Genomic DNA, 15,628 nt, shown 5'->3' with positions numbered 1-15,628 from the left:
CTCTTATTCTTAAACTGTGACCCCTGGATCTGGACTCTTCCCAACATCAGAAACATTTTTCCTGCATCTAGCTTGTCCAATCCTTTAAGAATGTTATATGTTTCTATAAGATATCCTCTCATCCTTCTAAATTCCAGTGATTACAAGCTCAGTCAACCCATTCTTTCATCATATGTCAGTCCCGCCATCCCGGAATTAACCTGGTGAACCTATGCTGTACTCCCTCAATAGCAATAATGTCCTTCCTCTAATTAGGAGACCAAAATTGCGCACAATACTCCAGGTGTGGTCTCAGCCCGGTACAACTCAAATCCTCTCGTAATGAAGGCAAACATGCCATTAGCTTTCTTCACCGCCTGCTGTACCTGCAATGCTTACTTTCAGTGACTGATGTACAAGCATACCCAGGACTCGTTGAAACTCCCGATTTCCTAATCTGACACCATTCAGATAAGTTCAAGTTCAAGTGAGTTTATTGTCATGTGTCCCTGATAGGACAATGAAATTCTTGCTTTGCTTCAGCACACAGAACATAGTAGGCATTTACTACAAAACAGATCCGTGTGTCCATATACCATAATATAAATATATACACACATGAATAAATAAACTGATAAAGTTCAAATAACAGATAATGGGTTATTGATAATCAGAGTTTTGTCCGAGCCAGGTTTAATAGCCTGATGGTTGTGGGGAAATAGCTATTCCTGAACCTGGTTGTTGCAGTCTTCAGGCTCCTGTACCTTCTACCTGAATGTAGCAGGGAGATGAGTGTGTGCCCAGTATGGTGTGGGTCTTTGATGATACTGCCAACCTTTTTGAGGCAGCGACTGCGATAATAATCTGCCTTCCTGTTCTTGCCACCAAAGTGGATAACCTCACATTTATCACATTATACTGCATCTTCCTACTCACCCAACCTATCCAAGTCACCCTGCAGCCTCATAGCATCCTCCTCGCAGCTCATACTGCCACCCAGCTTTGTGTCATCTGCAAACTTGGAGAGGTTACATTTAATTCTCTCGTCTAAATCGTTAATATATATTGTAAATAATTGGGGTCCCAGCACCGAGCCTTGCGGCTCCCTACTAGTCACTGCCTGCCATTCTGAAAGAGACCTGTTAATTCCTACTCTTTGTTTCCTGTCTGCCAACCAGTTCCCTATCCAAGATACACAAAATGCTGGAGAAACTCAGCAGGTGCAGCAGCATCTATGGAGCGAAGGAAATAGGCAACGTTTCGGACCGAAACCCTTCTTCACAATTCCCTATCCATGTCAATACCCTACCCCCAATACCATATGCTCTAAAATTGCCTACTTATCTCTTGTGTGGGACCTAGTCAAAGGCTTTTTGAAACTCTAGTCCCTTATTCGTTCTACTTGTTACATCCTCAACAAATTTCAGAAGATTAGTCCAGCATGGTTTCCCCTTCGTAAATCCGATCCTGTCATTGCTTTCCAAATACGCAGCTATTACATCTTTAGTAATCGACTAAAGCATATTTCCCACTACCGGTCAGGCTAACTGGTCTATAATGCCCTGTTTTCTCTCTTTCCCTCCTTTCTTAAAAAGTGGGGTTACATGAACTACCCTCCAGTCCACAGGAACTGATCCAGAGTCTATAGAACATTGGAAAATGATCACCAATGCATCCATGATTTCTAGGGCCACCTCTTTGAGTACTCTGGGATGCAGACCTTACTTCATCAGGCCGCGGGGATTTATCTGCCTTCAGTCCCAACAGTTTACCTCACACCATTTCTTGACTAATGTGGATTTCTTTCAATTCCTCCCTCCCACTAGATCCTCAGTCCCCTAGTATTTCTGGGAGATTGTTTGTGTCTTGCTTAGTGAAGACAGAACCAAAGTACTTGTTTGGTCTGCCATTTCCTTGTTTCCCATTATAAATTCACCTGTTTCTGACTGTAAGGGACCTACATTTGTTTTCACTAATATTTTCCTCTTCACATATCTTTAGAAACTTTTAGTCAGTTTTTATATTCCCACAAACATTATTTCATGCTCTATTTCCCCCCTCTTAACTAACCCTTTTGTCTTTCTCTGTTGAATTCTAAAATTCTCAGTCCTCCAATTTGCTGCGTCCTCCGGCCAATTTATATGCCTCTTCCTTGGATTTAACACTATCCCTAATTTCCCTCATTAGCCACGGTTGAGCCGCCTTCCCTGTTTCATTTTTACGCCAGACAGGGATGAACAATTGTTGTAATTCACCCATGCAATCTTTAAATCTTTTCCATTGCATATCCACCGTTAACCTTTTAAGTATCATTTGCAAGTCTATCCTAGCCAATTCCCGTCTCATGCCATCAAAGTTATATTGAGTTCATCGAATCAAAGTTATATAAGATTGAGGATAATCCAAAGACATTTTATAAGTATACTAGACCAAGTGCAGACCCGTTGGGTCTGCTCCCCCAACGCACCCGTTCCCTACCCGTAGCCTCCACGGGAGGCGTGGTCCTCCAACTCAAGCCATTCCCAAACGTAAGATTCCAACACTACCCTGCCTCCCTCAGCATTGTTCTTTTAAAAAAATTCCAATTACAATTGCCCTGCGTGTTGCAATAGCAAACCGCCCTCCCCTGATAGCCGAACCATTGTGACGTCATCAGTTGAAGCTGGACGGTTTGAAATTCAAAGTAATTTGATTTTTTTTAACTTTAATCAGTAATGTCGAGAAATAAAACATAAAATTTAAGAGGGAGTTAGATGTGGCCCTTGTGGCTAAAGGGATCAGGGGGTATGGAGAGAAGGCAGGTACAGGATACTGAGTTGGATGATCAGCCATGATCATATTGAATGGGGGTGCAGGCTCGAAGGGCCAAATGGCCTACTCCTGCACCTATTTTCTATGTTTCTATAAAATGTTCAGTGAGGGTGATCTCTGCCTTGAGAGGAAAAATGTGAATCAGAATATGTAAAAATCTTGTGAAAGTTTGCATTTATAAAAGCTTTAATCGCGAATAACGTGTCAAATATAGGATTAAATTTACTTTGCTCCTTTTACCCCATAACCGCCTTATCCACTGACGCATAGCCTCCAACTCGCAGGCGCATCTAGAGAGGGAGGGGAGGGGGGAACAGAGGGAGAGGGGGGGTGGAAGGGAGGAGGAGAGGGAGCGTGGGTGAGTGGTGGAGGACGGGAGCAAGAGATGGGAAGAGGGGGCAAATTGGTGCTGAGAGGGGGGGAAGGGAAGGGGGAGAGGGGGGGGGCAAGGGAGGGGGGGAGGTGGAGAAGGGAGGGGGAGGTGGAGGGGGTTTAAGGGAGGGAGGGCAGGGGGTTGGGGGAGAGGGAGGGGAGGAAAAGAGAGGGGGGAGAGAGAGGATAGAGGGAGAGAGATCAGGGAGAGAGTGAGAGAGAGGGGGGTGAGAGAGATGGGGAGGGATGGAGAGGGGGTAGGGAGAGAGAGGAGAGGGGGGGGGGGGGGGAGAGAGAGGGGCGGGTCGACAGCCCGAGCGAGGCACGGAGCGATCTGAGGACGGTGAAACGGTCCAGCCGATCGTGGCTTCCGCCAGCGTGACAAAGAGCCGGGCCGGGAGGAGGACAGACGATCGTCCCCTGTGACGGGTAGAAAGCAAAGATCCTATAGCGGTATCAACAGCCGTTGATAACTGCCATTGATCACTGCCAGCTGACAACAGCCGTTTAAAGCTGCTAACGCAAGACGCGTTCGCCCAGGAGCGAGCGTTCACAGCAAAGAAGCACCGGCTTCTGACTCTCTGGAAACCCACGGCTGGGCGGGGCGGGGCGGGGCTTCACAAGCTGCGCCGGCAGTGAGGAAAAGGTTCAGCGCGAGAGGCGCCGCTGATTCAAGATCTGCAGAAGAAAGATCCTATAGCGGAACGGAGCTGTAGAATATTTGTTCTGCAGAACTTTCTCGAACTTTCTGCGCCTTTAATCCATAGTGGCGGGGCTGGGGGCGGGGCGGGGCCAGAAGCCAGGTGGACCTTGATTGGTGGGCATGTGGCCATTGTGACGTAGCAGCTAGCAAGCGGCTATTATATATTTTTTAATGAGTTTTGTGAACACTTTTCTTCAAAATCTGGGGAAATAATTGGTCGAATTTAGAGAGGAGTGCATTTATGCAATCATAAGTTAAATCCCTACCGAAATTGTAAAAATCTTTGCGTTTTTGTGTCTGGTTTTTGAGGAGATACGTTTCAAATACAAAATACTGTACACCCACACACACGGAGTTTTAATAGATACTAGACTTTTAGTAAGTACTAGACCAAGTGCAGTGTTGGGTCTGTTCCCCCAAAGTGCGGGGAGGGGGAGGCATGCGGCGTCACACACGCTAACTACCCTCCTTGATATTATATTAAAATTATTAATTTGCTCCTTTTACCCCATAACCGCCCTATCCACTGACGCATAGCCCCCAACTCGCAGAGAGAATGGGGAGAGACAGAGAGAAAGGGGCAGAGACAGAGGGAGAGGGGGGTGGAGGGGAGGAGGAGAGGGAGGGTGGAGGAGGGGTGAGAGATGGGAGGAGAGAGAGAGAGGGGGGGAGGGAAGGGGGTTTAGGGGAGGGGGTGGGGGAGAGGAAAGGGGGAGAGAGAGAGGGGGTGCTACCAGGCATTCTGGGGGGGGGGGGCGGGGCCGGGCGGGGCCAGTTGGGCCAGGTGCAAAGGCATTGTGAAAGGGAGGGCGGGGGAGAGATCTCCCACCCCAGTCCCATTGTGATTAGACATCTGTAAGATGGTTTGATTTTAGTGGGACCATGTGAAGGTTCTAATCTCCCACACCTGTCCCATTGGGATGGCATATGTAAATGAGATCCATTGTGATTGGACATCTGTTTTTTCAAAATCTGGGGAAATTATTGATGAAATCTAGAGAGGAGTGGATTTCTGAACTCATAAATTAATCCCTACCGAAATTGTAAAAATCTCCGCGTTTTTGCATCTGGTTTTCGAGTTGATACGTTTCACATGCAAAATAACACACACACATCCACACACACACACACACATACACACACACACACACACACACACACACACACACACACACACACACACAGAGTTTAATAGATACTAGACCAAGTGCAGACCCGTTGGGTCTGTTCCCGCAACTCGCGGTTGCAAGGGGGGGCGGCCTGACGTCATTGCGCAACGCCACGTGCTAGGTGAACGCCGTCAAGACGCTGCATACGACGTCGAGACGCTGCGTACGACGTTGAGACTCTGCATACGACGACGAGACGCTGCGTACGCCCATCAAGACGCTGCGTACGCCCGTCGAGACGATGCGTACGCCCTTTATCCGCCTGGGGCCGACAGGCAGTTGACGCACCGGCTCTGTCACGCTGGCTCAAGCCAAAGATCGGCTGTTTCCCCGCTGCTTTTCGCCGTCCTTGGACCGATCTTTGGCATGAGCCAGCATGACGGAGCCGGGCCGGGGAGGGGGGGGGGGGGGGGCGGGGGGAGTGGAGGAGAGATAAGTTTTTTTTTGGCCTTCCATCACAGCGATGTGATGGATGTTTATGTAAATTATGTTGTGTCTTGGGTCTATTTGTTTGTAATGTATGGCTGCAGAAACGGCATTTCGTTTGGACCTCAAGGGGTCCAAATGACAATAAATTGAATTGAATTGAATTGAATTGAATTGAGAGCCGGGTGATAGCAGGGAAAATCGCTAGCGAAATGTGAAACATGTCGGCGTTTTTGGAGCGGCAGCAGCCGTTATCGGGGTGCGGGCAGGCGAGTCGAGCTGCGGGAGGCGGGGCGCGAGCATAGTTGGAGGGGGGGGAAGGGGGGGGAGGGGGGGGGGGCGGGGGGGAGGAGAGCCGGGCTGCCAAATGAAGAGAGAGAGAGAAGCGTCTTGGATTGGTCGGCATGTGGGATTGTGACGTCAGCAGCTGGTGAGTCCCGTTTAGATTTTTAAATGAGTGAGTGGGGATGGGGGAGGATTTTATTTAAAAATGTGTACATAAAAATGTCCAAATGTTTTGAGGAGTGCATTAGTGAATGTAAAAGCGAATCCTCTAGCGAAATGGAAAAAATATCCACAAGTTTTTGCGTGTGGTTTTGGCGGACCAAAGAATCAAAGGCCAAATCTGACACCCACAAATAAACACACACCCACACACACACTCAGAGTTTAAAAATATAGATAGATATGATATGAATATGATATGAATGATATATGATGATATATGATATACATGATGATTAAGGATAAATGGGTGGTACACAAAAATGCTGGAGAAACTCAGCGGGTGCAGCAGCATCTATGGAGCGAAGGAAATAGGCGACGTTTCGGGCCGAAACCCTTCCTCAGTCTGAGGAAGGGTTTCGGCCCGAAACGTCGCAGTCTGAGGAAGGGTTTCGGCCCGAAACGTCGCCTATTTCCTTCGCTCCATAGATGCTGCTGCACCCGCTGAGTTTCTCCAGCATTTTTGTGTACCTTCGATCTTCCAGCAACTGCAGTTCCTACTTGAACAAGGATAAATGGGTAACTGGTTACTGAGGGTTCCCTCTCTAGATCCCCTTTTTCCTTAATATACTACATCTTAAAGAGCTCCCATTCAGCTGCAGTGAAAGTACATTACCACGATGGAAAAGATATGAAATTGAATAATATTTCCGTACAACATAGACGAAGGACATTTGACCCACTGAGTCTATGCTAGCTTGTAGAACAATCCCATTTCACCCAGTGAGTTCTCTGTAACCTATTCTCTCACACCCTTCCATCAAATTCTCCATGATTCTCCTCCCATCCACCTACACAAGAGATAATGAAACTTACCGATTACCTACCTGCATTAACCTACCAATGATATGTCTTTCAAAGATATGGGGCAGAAAATAAGAGAACCTGAGGGAAATTAATGAGGTCATAGAATTTATAATACTTCGCACAGACAAGCAGTGGAGGTCAGGATCGAACCTGTTTTTTTGGAGCTGGTAGACAGCACCACTATCTGCCATGCTATATTGAAAGCAAAAATTCCATGGATGACCAAAAAGATGGAGAGGTTGACTGAATAGAAACAAGAGCCTGTGACAGATGCCAGGTTATTCACATAATTGAGAACTAGGCTGATTGCAGAAAGTTCAAAGAGGAAGTAAGAAAGGGGAAAGGACCGCTAAACAGCAAGAAAAGACTGGGAACAAACATAAATGGTCAAATGTTTTATTGGCAATTTAGCAGGAAAAGGGAAGAGACCAAAATGGAAATCAGTGTAAGTGGCATAGGGCATGTTGCTGAGATAATAAATGCCTACTTAACATGCCTATTTACCAAGGAAAAATATGGTGTTGGAGTCTCAGCGAAGCAAGGTGTAGTGGACATATTAGTTGGGCTAAACAATACCCAAGCAGGTATCAATCCCACTACATTATAAGTAGCAGTTAATGTTTCCCCCTCAATTTCCCAAAGAAGGTTCTGACCTGCTACACTATTCTCCAATATTAAATAAAAGTGCACAACAATAATTACAGTTCTCATCATAATATGCCACGGAATATAAACACACAAAAGAAAGATTGAAACTCTTTCTTGTTTAAGATTCCTCTTCTTCATGCTTATGGCGTGCACAGCCTAAAGTTGTAGATCAAGGGTGGACTTCCTGGCCAGGACAGCATCAGTTACTGGGTGGATGGCTTTGATACCCCCAGGGAAAAGCCTTGTGGGCAGTCATTCACGATATGTGGGATTTTTTAAAGATTTGTTTAAGATACCAAAGATAGATCGATCATTTATTTCAACATCATAAAATATTACAAAATTTATAGCTCAAATTTGAAAACGATTGAGAGGTGTTTTAAATTTTAAGAAAGAACTGCAGATGCTGGAAAAATCTAACGTAGGCAAAAAGCTGGAGAAACTCAGCGGGTGAGACAGCATCTATGGAGTGAAGGAATAGGCGACGTTTCGGGTCAAGACCGAAGAGGGGTCTCGACCCAAGAGGTGTTTTAACGTATACTTGAAAACATAAGAAAATAAGATCTAGTAACAGTTGCTTTGGCATTTATTAAGATCAAGGCCGATTTTCTACTTCAGCTTATGTGAACTCAAAAGTCAATAAGGTAATTTAGCAGTTTTTATACTTTTTTTCAGGTGAAATGGCTGGGAGGAAAAAGGAGATTCAAATTGAGGTATAGATACTTTTAATTTAATACAATTTTAAAATCTTGATAAGGGAAGGAACAAAGTAGAGATAATCCAGGTAATTATAGGCCGGTGAGCCTCATGTCAGTGGTAGGGAAGCTATTGGAGGGGAATCATTTGGATGGGACTTACATTTGGAAGAAAAGGGGCCAATGAGTTCTGTATTCCGACAACGCATGCCCAGGTCATAGGTCACTAGCTATAAAACAGTCTCGGCAACGGTGGTACTACATTGTGTGCAGGCTTGCGTTTTGTCCATAGTCGGGGTCGGGGTCAGCTCGCCATCGCTGCGGATGCTGCTGAATTACTGCTGGGCCGTCCCCGTCCCCTCCGATGTGTCTGGGGTGGCCCTCAGCTGGCGGGGCGGCCACGGACGTGCAGCTGCTGGCTCCAGCTCGGCTCTGCTTGTCCCACCAGGTTGGCTGGTAGCCCTCCACCTCCACCCCCCTTCCCCTCAGTCCAACACAGAGATCCTGCTGAAGATGGGCAGCCGCCGGCCCTGCTCGAAGATGGGCGACCCAGAGCCGCTGCTGCTGGTGTCGCTCTGGTCGAAGAGAGATTCTGCGGATGGGCTCCTACCGGCCATGGGCAGGCCGGGCGCCCGCCGGAGCTGCTGGTGCTGTTGGCGGTGCTGCGGCAGCAGCAACTGTCTCCCCCTCCCTTGCCCAGCCCCAAGCCCAGGGTCTGGGCCAGCTCCAACTCCAGGTCGGGGCTGAAGGCTGCCCGCAGTGCAGCACAGTCGGGTGCCGGCCGGAGGAGGCTGAGCCCAGGCTGCGGAAGCCGGTGGTGTGCAAGGTACGGTTTGTACTTGGGGTGGCGGCACAGGTTCGATCCTGGCTGCGGATGAGGCGCGATTCTGTCTATGTCAGCTGTCTCCCTCCACTTCGTTCGATTTTTATTTATAGCGTTCGACCTTTGACAAATCCCATGATTCCTTGCATTTTTCGGAATACCAAACTCGCTTATTAGGGGCAGGTTTGTCCACAGCAATTATGTTTTACTAACTTGGTTGAGTTTTTGAGGAAGTGATGAAGGTAATTAGTGCGGATAGAGTAGCGGATACTGTCTACGTGGATTTTAATAAGCCATTTGATAAAATTCATCATGGTTGGCTGATTCAGTAGATTAAGATACATGGGATTCACAGTGATCTGGTAGTTTGGATTCAGAAGTGGCTTAGCTATAGAAGTCAGATATATATATAATATAATATATATATATATATATATATATAGAGAGAGAGAGAGAGAGAGAGAGAGAGAGAGAGAGAGAGAGAGAGGAAGGCTGTCAAAGAATACAGCTGCATTTAAATTCAGTTAGATCAATTACAGATACGGAGGAACAATGGCAGATGGCGTTTAATCCAAGCAAGTTTGAGGTGTTGCACTAGGGAGGTCGAATGTACTGGAAAAGTATATAGTTAATGGCTAGACCATTAATAACATTGGTGAACAGGTAGATCTTGGGGTCCAACACCATAGCTCCCTGATAGTGGCAACAAAAGTAGATAGTGATAAAGAAGGCATAAGGTATGCCTTTGGTTAGGCCACATTTGTAGTATTCTTTGCTGTTCTGTTTACCCTACCCCAGGAAGGATGGCTTTGGAGAGGATGCAGATGAAGTTTGCCAGAATGCTGCATGGATTAAAGTGTATTACCCATAAGGAGAGGTTGGACAAACTTGGATTATTTTCTCTGGAGCAACAGAGCTTGATGGGAGATATGATGGAAGTATATTAAATTATTAGTGGCATTGATAGGGAAGAGACTCAGAATCTATTCCCAGAGTATAGATATTGTCCTCAATATTGAAGACAATGCATTGTCAGAGGGGGAAAGCTTAAAGGAGATGTGCAGAGAGTGGTGGGTGCCTGCAACATGCTACCGGGGTGGTGGTGGAAGCAAATACAATGTTCATTGTTTGAGGCTTTTAGATAGGCACATGGATATGCAATAAATAGAGGGATATGGATCACACGGAGGCAGAGACATTAGATTAACTTTACATCATGTTCGGCACAATCATTGTTGCTGCAGCATCTGTTCCTGTGCTTTACTGTCTATGTTCTATATTCTACAAATTTTAAACAATGTTATTTCTCCCTATCAGATGCCATTACACAATGAAACAGAATGGGATGAAATGTTTGAAGCAAAAGGCTTATCAGGTGTGAATGCATCATAATTTTAGGTTAAAATGTCCACCCTTAGTTGTTTAAATATGATTGTCTTTATATTCACTTTTATTCTGTTCATTTTACTTAAAGTGCAAGACCATTGCTTGAAAATATCTTGCATAGATTATATTTTATGATTGCATGAAGTAAGGAATCCTATACTGTAATGCAAATGTTACTTTATTATAATTTCTCCATTAAAATAATCACAAACGGTCACTGCGCAGATGAAGGATGTTCTATCCATCTATGTAAGAACAATCCATTAATGCAATTGCATTAACGTATGTGTTACGACTCCCGAATGCAGGTACTTCAGAGCCGCGTAACACAATTCAAAAACCAGGTTCAAGTTCAAAAATCTTTTAATTATTCAATGGAACACAAAACCCAAACCTGATTTAAACAACCCAGTCAGGGATTATGGATGGACTAACAAACAATTAAACAGTGCTCCAGCCAGCCACGTAATGGACCGTCGAACCAGAGACTCTAAAACCTGCCTAAAGAGATATAACCCTGAAACAAAATACACGAAAACACTAAGGTCAGCCCTTATCCGTCCCAATTCAATATTTGTTAACAAGTAATGGTGAAAGTACACAAAGTTCTATGCCATGTGGCCAGGCCTTCTGCAGCTCACACCAGCAGACTGCTCACAAGTCAAGGTCGACGAAGAAGAGAGAGAATCCTGGGAGATTCTGGCATTTAAGCTTCAGATGAGTCACCCGTCACCTGACGCAGCTTGGCCAATCGGGTACAGGAGCCTTTTAACCCCTTGATTCCAGACTCACAGCCACGAGGCCTGTACTCGGGAGAGAAACAGAGAAAGGTAAGTACATAGCATTCACCAGGGGGGGGAGCGCCTAACAGTATGCCACAACCAGTGACGATGATTATACGTCAAGATACAGATACAGCTACTCTCCAAGCCCATTCATGTACCTCTCCAGTTCTTTGATTATCAGATGGTTGTGCCTAAACATTAATTATGTAAAAAATATTTTCCCTTCTGTCATAATGGGAATATGAATAATAAATAATAATTTACCTCTACTGTGTGCGATAGTGCCACACTAATAGCATAAGTAGTTCAAAATAAGGCCTACAACTAGGTATGTTGCAAAGCCTACCTGAAGCGTCGCTGAATATCTGCCGCTGAGGTTGTGCGCGATTTTGGCGCCGTTTAGAGGGGGCGGGTTTAAAACGCGATTTTCTCTAAGCTGTTCCAATCGAAAATGTTCAGCCTAGTTAATTATTAACGAAAAATCGCTGATAGACCCCGTCGCAAAAGCTATTATTAGGTTTAAAGGCCTTGAATAATAGTTATAGTAGTTTAAAAATCAATCTTTAAACCCGCGACCGTCAGCAACCGCAGGGTCTCATAAAGAAAATAGCAGAAGGTAGGTTGTATATTTTTACATTCAAAAGGGCTTCTAAAGATCCTTTTATACAAAATTTAATATTGCGAGTAGCTCAATTTGGGCCCATTATATCGCGCAGTATTTTTCTCGGCATTTGAGGCACAAATCTACCGCAATGTGAACGTTCTAAACCAGCGCGTTCCACAGGGACCCACTGGAAAGCTGATTTAAATGGGCATTTATTTACAGCAATTGAACACTGAATTCCTTCCATTTGGCCTATAAATTAATGTAAATGAGATTTTAAAATCATGTTTTATTGTGAATTATTTGTGAATATTATTTGGACATTTAGGCTATTTAAAAATGTTAATCATTTATTAAGAAATGGATAGATGTTTAGATCTAGTAATTGAAGTCTGAAATTAGCTACAATTAGGTAACTAACTAATTATATGCTTTAATTTCAGGTCATCCAAGTAAGATTATTTTATATTTGTTTCAGAATGCTTCAATCTATGATAACTGAAAATTTCATTCAGTTCTCTTAATTTTTAAGAAAGTTATGGGCTTTTGACTGTTCACGATCACAACTTTTTTGTTATGTCCATAGAAAATCAATAGGGAACAAGATGCTCATTTCCGAGTATGAAAATGGCCATAACTTTTTAAATACTTGAGATATGAAAGTGAATTAGATGTCAAATTAAACTTATTTTTATGCTTTATCTGATGGGATAAATTACAGACTTGATTTTTAAAATCTCAAAATTTTGTAACATTGCTACTACAACTGTGTCTCTCAATAACTCTTCCAATTATCATCAGTGGGACCCTCTCTGGACGGACCATTACCACTGCCATCATATATCAGAAGTGAAGAAGAGCCAGAAATCTGTTTCATTTCCCTTGGTTTCATACTTAATCTCATTAACAAATAAAAGTCACTGTAGGTAGATTCAAAGATTCATAAATTTATAGTTGTACAGCATGGAAACAGGTCATTTGGCCCAACTCATCCGTGCCAACCAAGAATCCTCTTTATACTTAAACGATTTGGCATAATTTGGCCCATATCCCTCTAAACCTCTAAAATGTCTTGTAAACTTTGTAATTATACCTGTCTCTACAACCTCCTCTGGCAGCTCGTCCCATAGATTCACCTCCCTCTATGTGAAAATTTTGCCCCTCAGACCCCCTTTATATCTTTCCACTCTCACCTTAAAACTCAGGATGGTGAGTGCTGGAATGTGCTGCCTGGGGAAATGGTGGGAAGCAGATATGAAAGTGGCATTTAAGAGGCTTTTAGATAGGCACATGGAACTTCAGGAAATGGAGGGGTATGCATCATTTCAGGCAGATGAGATTAGGTTAGCTAGGCATCATGTTTGGCACAAACATTATGGGCCAAAGACACTGTTCCTCTGCTGTACTTTTCCCTGTTCTATGATCTAATAAAGAATCTTTCACCAATCCCTATGTCACACCACTGGACACAGATCCAAAACTGAAAAACAGCCCTCCACTTCGACACCCTGCCTCCTGGACCAATTTGTTTTCTCAGCCTGATCCCATGTATTCTGACCTTCTGTTCTAGCTTACTGAGGGGTTTTGTCAAAATGCATACTTCCATATTCAAGCTCAGTTTCTTCCCAGCTGTTATCAGGCAACTCTACCATCCTATCACCAATAAGGGAGCGGTCCTGACCTACCATCAACCTCATTGAAGACCCTCGGACTATCTTTAATTGGACATTACTGGACTTTATCTTGCACTAAACATTATGCCCCTTGTCCAGCATCTGCACAAAGGCTGCAGTTTCAAAGGAAGATCAGGGACTGCTGTGTACTTTGTTTCATTGATACAATGTGAGTGTTTCTCCATTTATTGTATGAACTACACGGAATCCTCAAGCGAAGGAAAATGCAGCGGTGTCTGCTTTTTTGGTCAAAGCTTCATGGGCATGGTTTATATAATGGTCTTAGCTCAATTCAGGAATGTACTTTCCAATACCACCAGCATTGTCCTGCCCCAAGCATGGTGAATGCCCAACATAATATCTGCAAGACTTTCAGAGAAGCTGAGAAAACTACCAAAACAAGCTCAATTTAATCAAGGCAATGCCAGACGACTATGGCAGTACCTGACTATCATCACAGGCAACAATTCAGAATTATCTGACAATGACACATCTCTACTGGATGAACGTAATGCCTTTCATGCCGCATTGAATTAGCAAATAAAGCTCCACCTAAGCACATTCCCCCCAGTGGCTCTATCCCGTGCATCACGATCAGATCTGTTATCGCAAGGGTAAATTCAGAAAGTCTGGCCCAGTTAGAATTCTTGGACTGGTTCTGAAATTGTTTGCCAATCACCTGGCCATCTTCACCCACAGCATCAGCCTCTTACTTCAACGGTATTCTGTCTCCATCTGTTTCAAGGAAACATCCATTGTTTGTGTATCAAAAAAAACCCTTCCTTTCAATGACTATCTCCTACTAGCAACACTTGTGGTGTCACCCACTATGTAACAATAATGAAGCACTTTGAAAAATTGTTAATGGCCCACATTTAGACCATTCTTCTGGACAGTCTAGACATCCTACAATTTGCATACAGGAAAACTAAAATGATAGTAGGATGTCATCTCTCTTACACTACATTCAACCCGAATCATTTTGATAATAAGAACACCTTTGTCAGGATGTTATTTATTGACAGCCGCTCAGCCTTCAACATCATAATACTAAATACACTTATCCCAAAACTTCTGCACCTTGGTCTTGGGGCTTCTATCTCTGCAACTGGCATCTGAACTTCTTGACCAGCAGACCTCAGTCTCTTAGAATTGTTCATAACATTTCTTCATTCTGAATCCCATACTGATTCCCCCTCCGTGTACATCCATGATTTTATGGCCAAATGCAATGCCAACTCAATATTCAAGTTCATAGATGATACCACTGTTGTCAGCCAAATCTACAACAGTGATGAAATGAAGTACAGGAAAGAGATTGACAACCAAAGAATACAGACGGGATGCAGCACAGCCTGTATATGGCAACTGCTCTGCCCTTAATGGACTGAATCTGCAGAGAGAGGTGAACACAGCCGCATTCATGATGAGCTTGTCACTTCTATCAATCCAGTCCATCTTCATGGTGCTTTGCATCAGGACGGCTGGAACTATTGCCAAGTGTGCTTGCCACCCTCACCATTCACATTTTTCCCTTCTCCCTTCTGGGAGAAGATATATGAGCTTGAAAGCCTGACGTCCAAACTGATGAACACATTCTTCCCCACTCTTATCTGACTCCTGAACCATTCACCTCTTTCACATTCTATTCCTACATGTTCTGTTCCGTATTCTTACGCTGAACTTTTCCTCATTCAGTTATTCTTTTATTGTACTTTAATATTATTTTGTATGATTCGGATATTGCAGTGCAGTCCTGAACCATTCAGCCATTTTGCCCTTGTTGTATTTATCATTACTATATGTGTACTGTTTACTCTGTGATGGTGACGCTCATAATGGCCGCCTCGCCAGCAGTCTGTCTTGTCCCTTCTCTGTTTTTATTATGTTAACTATGTCTTGAATGTTTGTTTTAATGTCTCTTGGTATGTTTTATGTGGGGGGTGCGGGGGGGGGGGGGGGGTCATTTCCAGTCATTTACCTCAATGGAGATGCGATTTTTCTCCGTGTCGCATCTACCCCCCCCCCCCACTGCGGCCTTCAATGTGGAGTGGTGTGGCCTCTCCTGGAGACTGGCCCGGAGCATCAAGTCGCAGGTGTGGGGGCAGACTTACCATTGCGGAGCCTGGGATATTTTCCCGAGGATTGCCCATGTTGGATATCCTACCGTGGGGCCTGTGGTCTCCGGTAAGAAGCGGCCGACTCGGGAGCTCCATGCCGCGGAATGTTCTGATCCATCCCGA

This window comes from Amblyraja radiata, chromosome 4 (assembly GCF_010909765.2).
Source record: "Amblyraja radiata isolate CabotCenter1 chromosome 4, sAmbRad1.1.pri, whole genome shotgun sequence".
Taxonomy (NCBI): domain Eukaryota; kingdom Metazoa; phylum Chordata; class Chondrichthyes; order Rajiformes; family Rajidae; genus Amblyraja; species Amblyraja radiata.
This window is presented reverse-complemented; position numbering follows the sequence as displayed.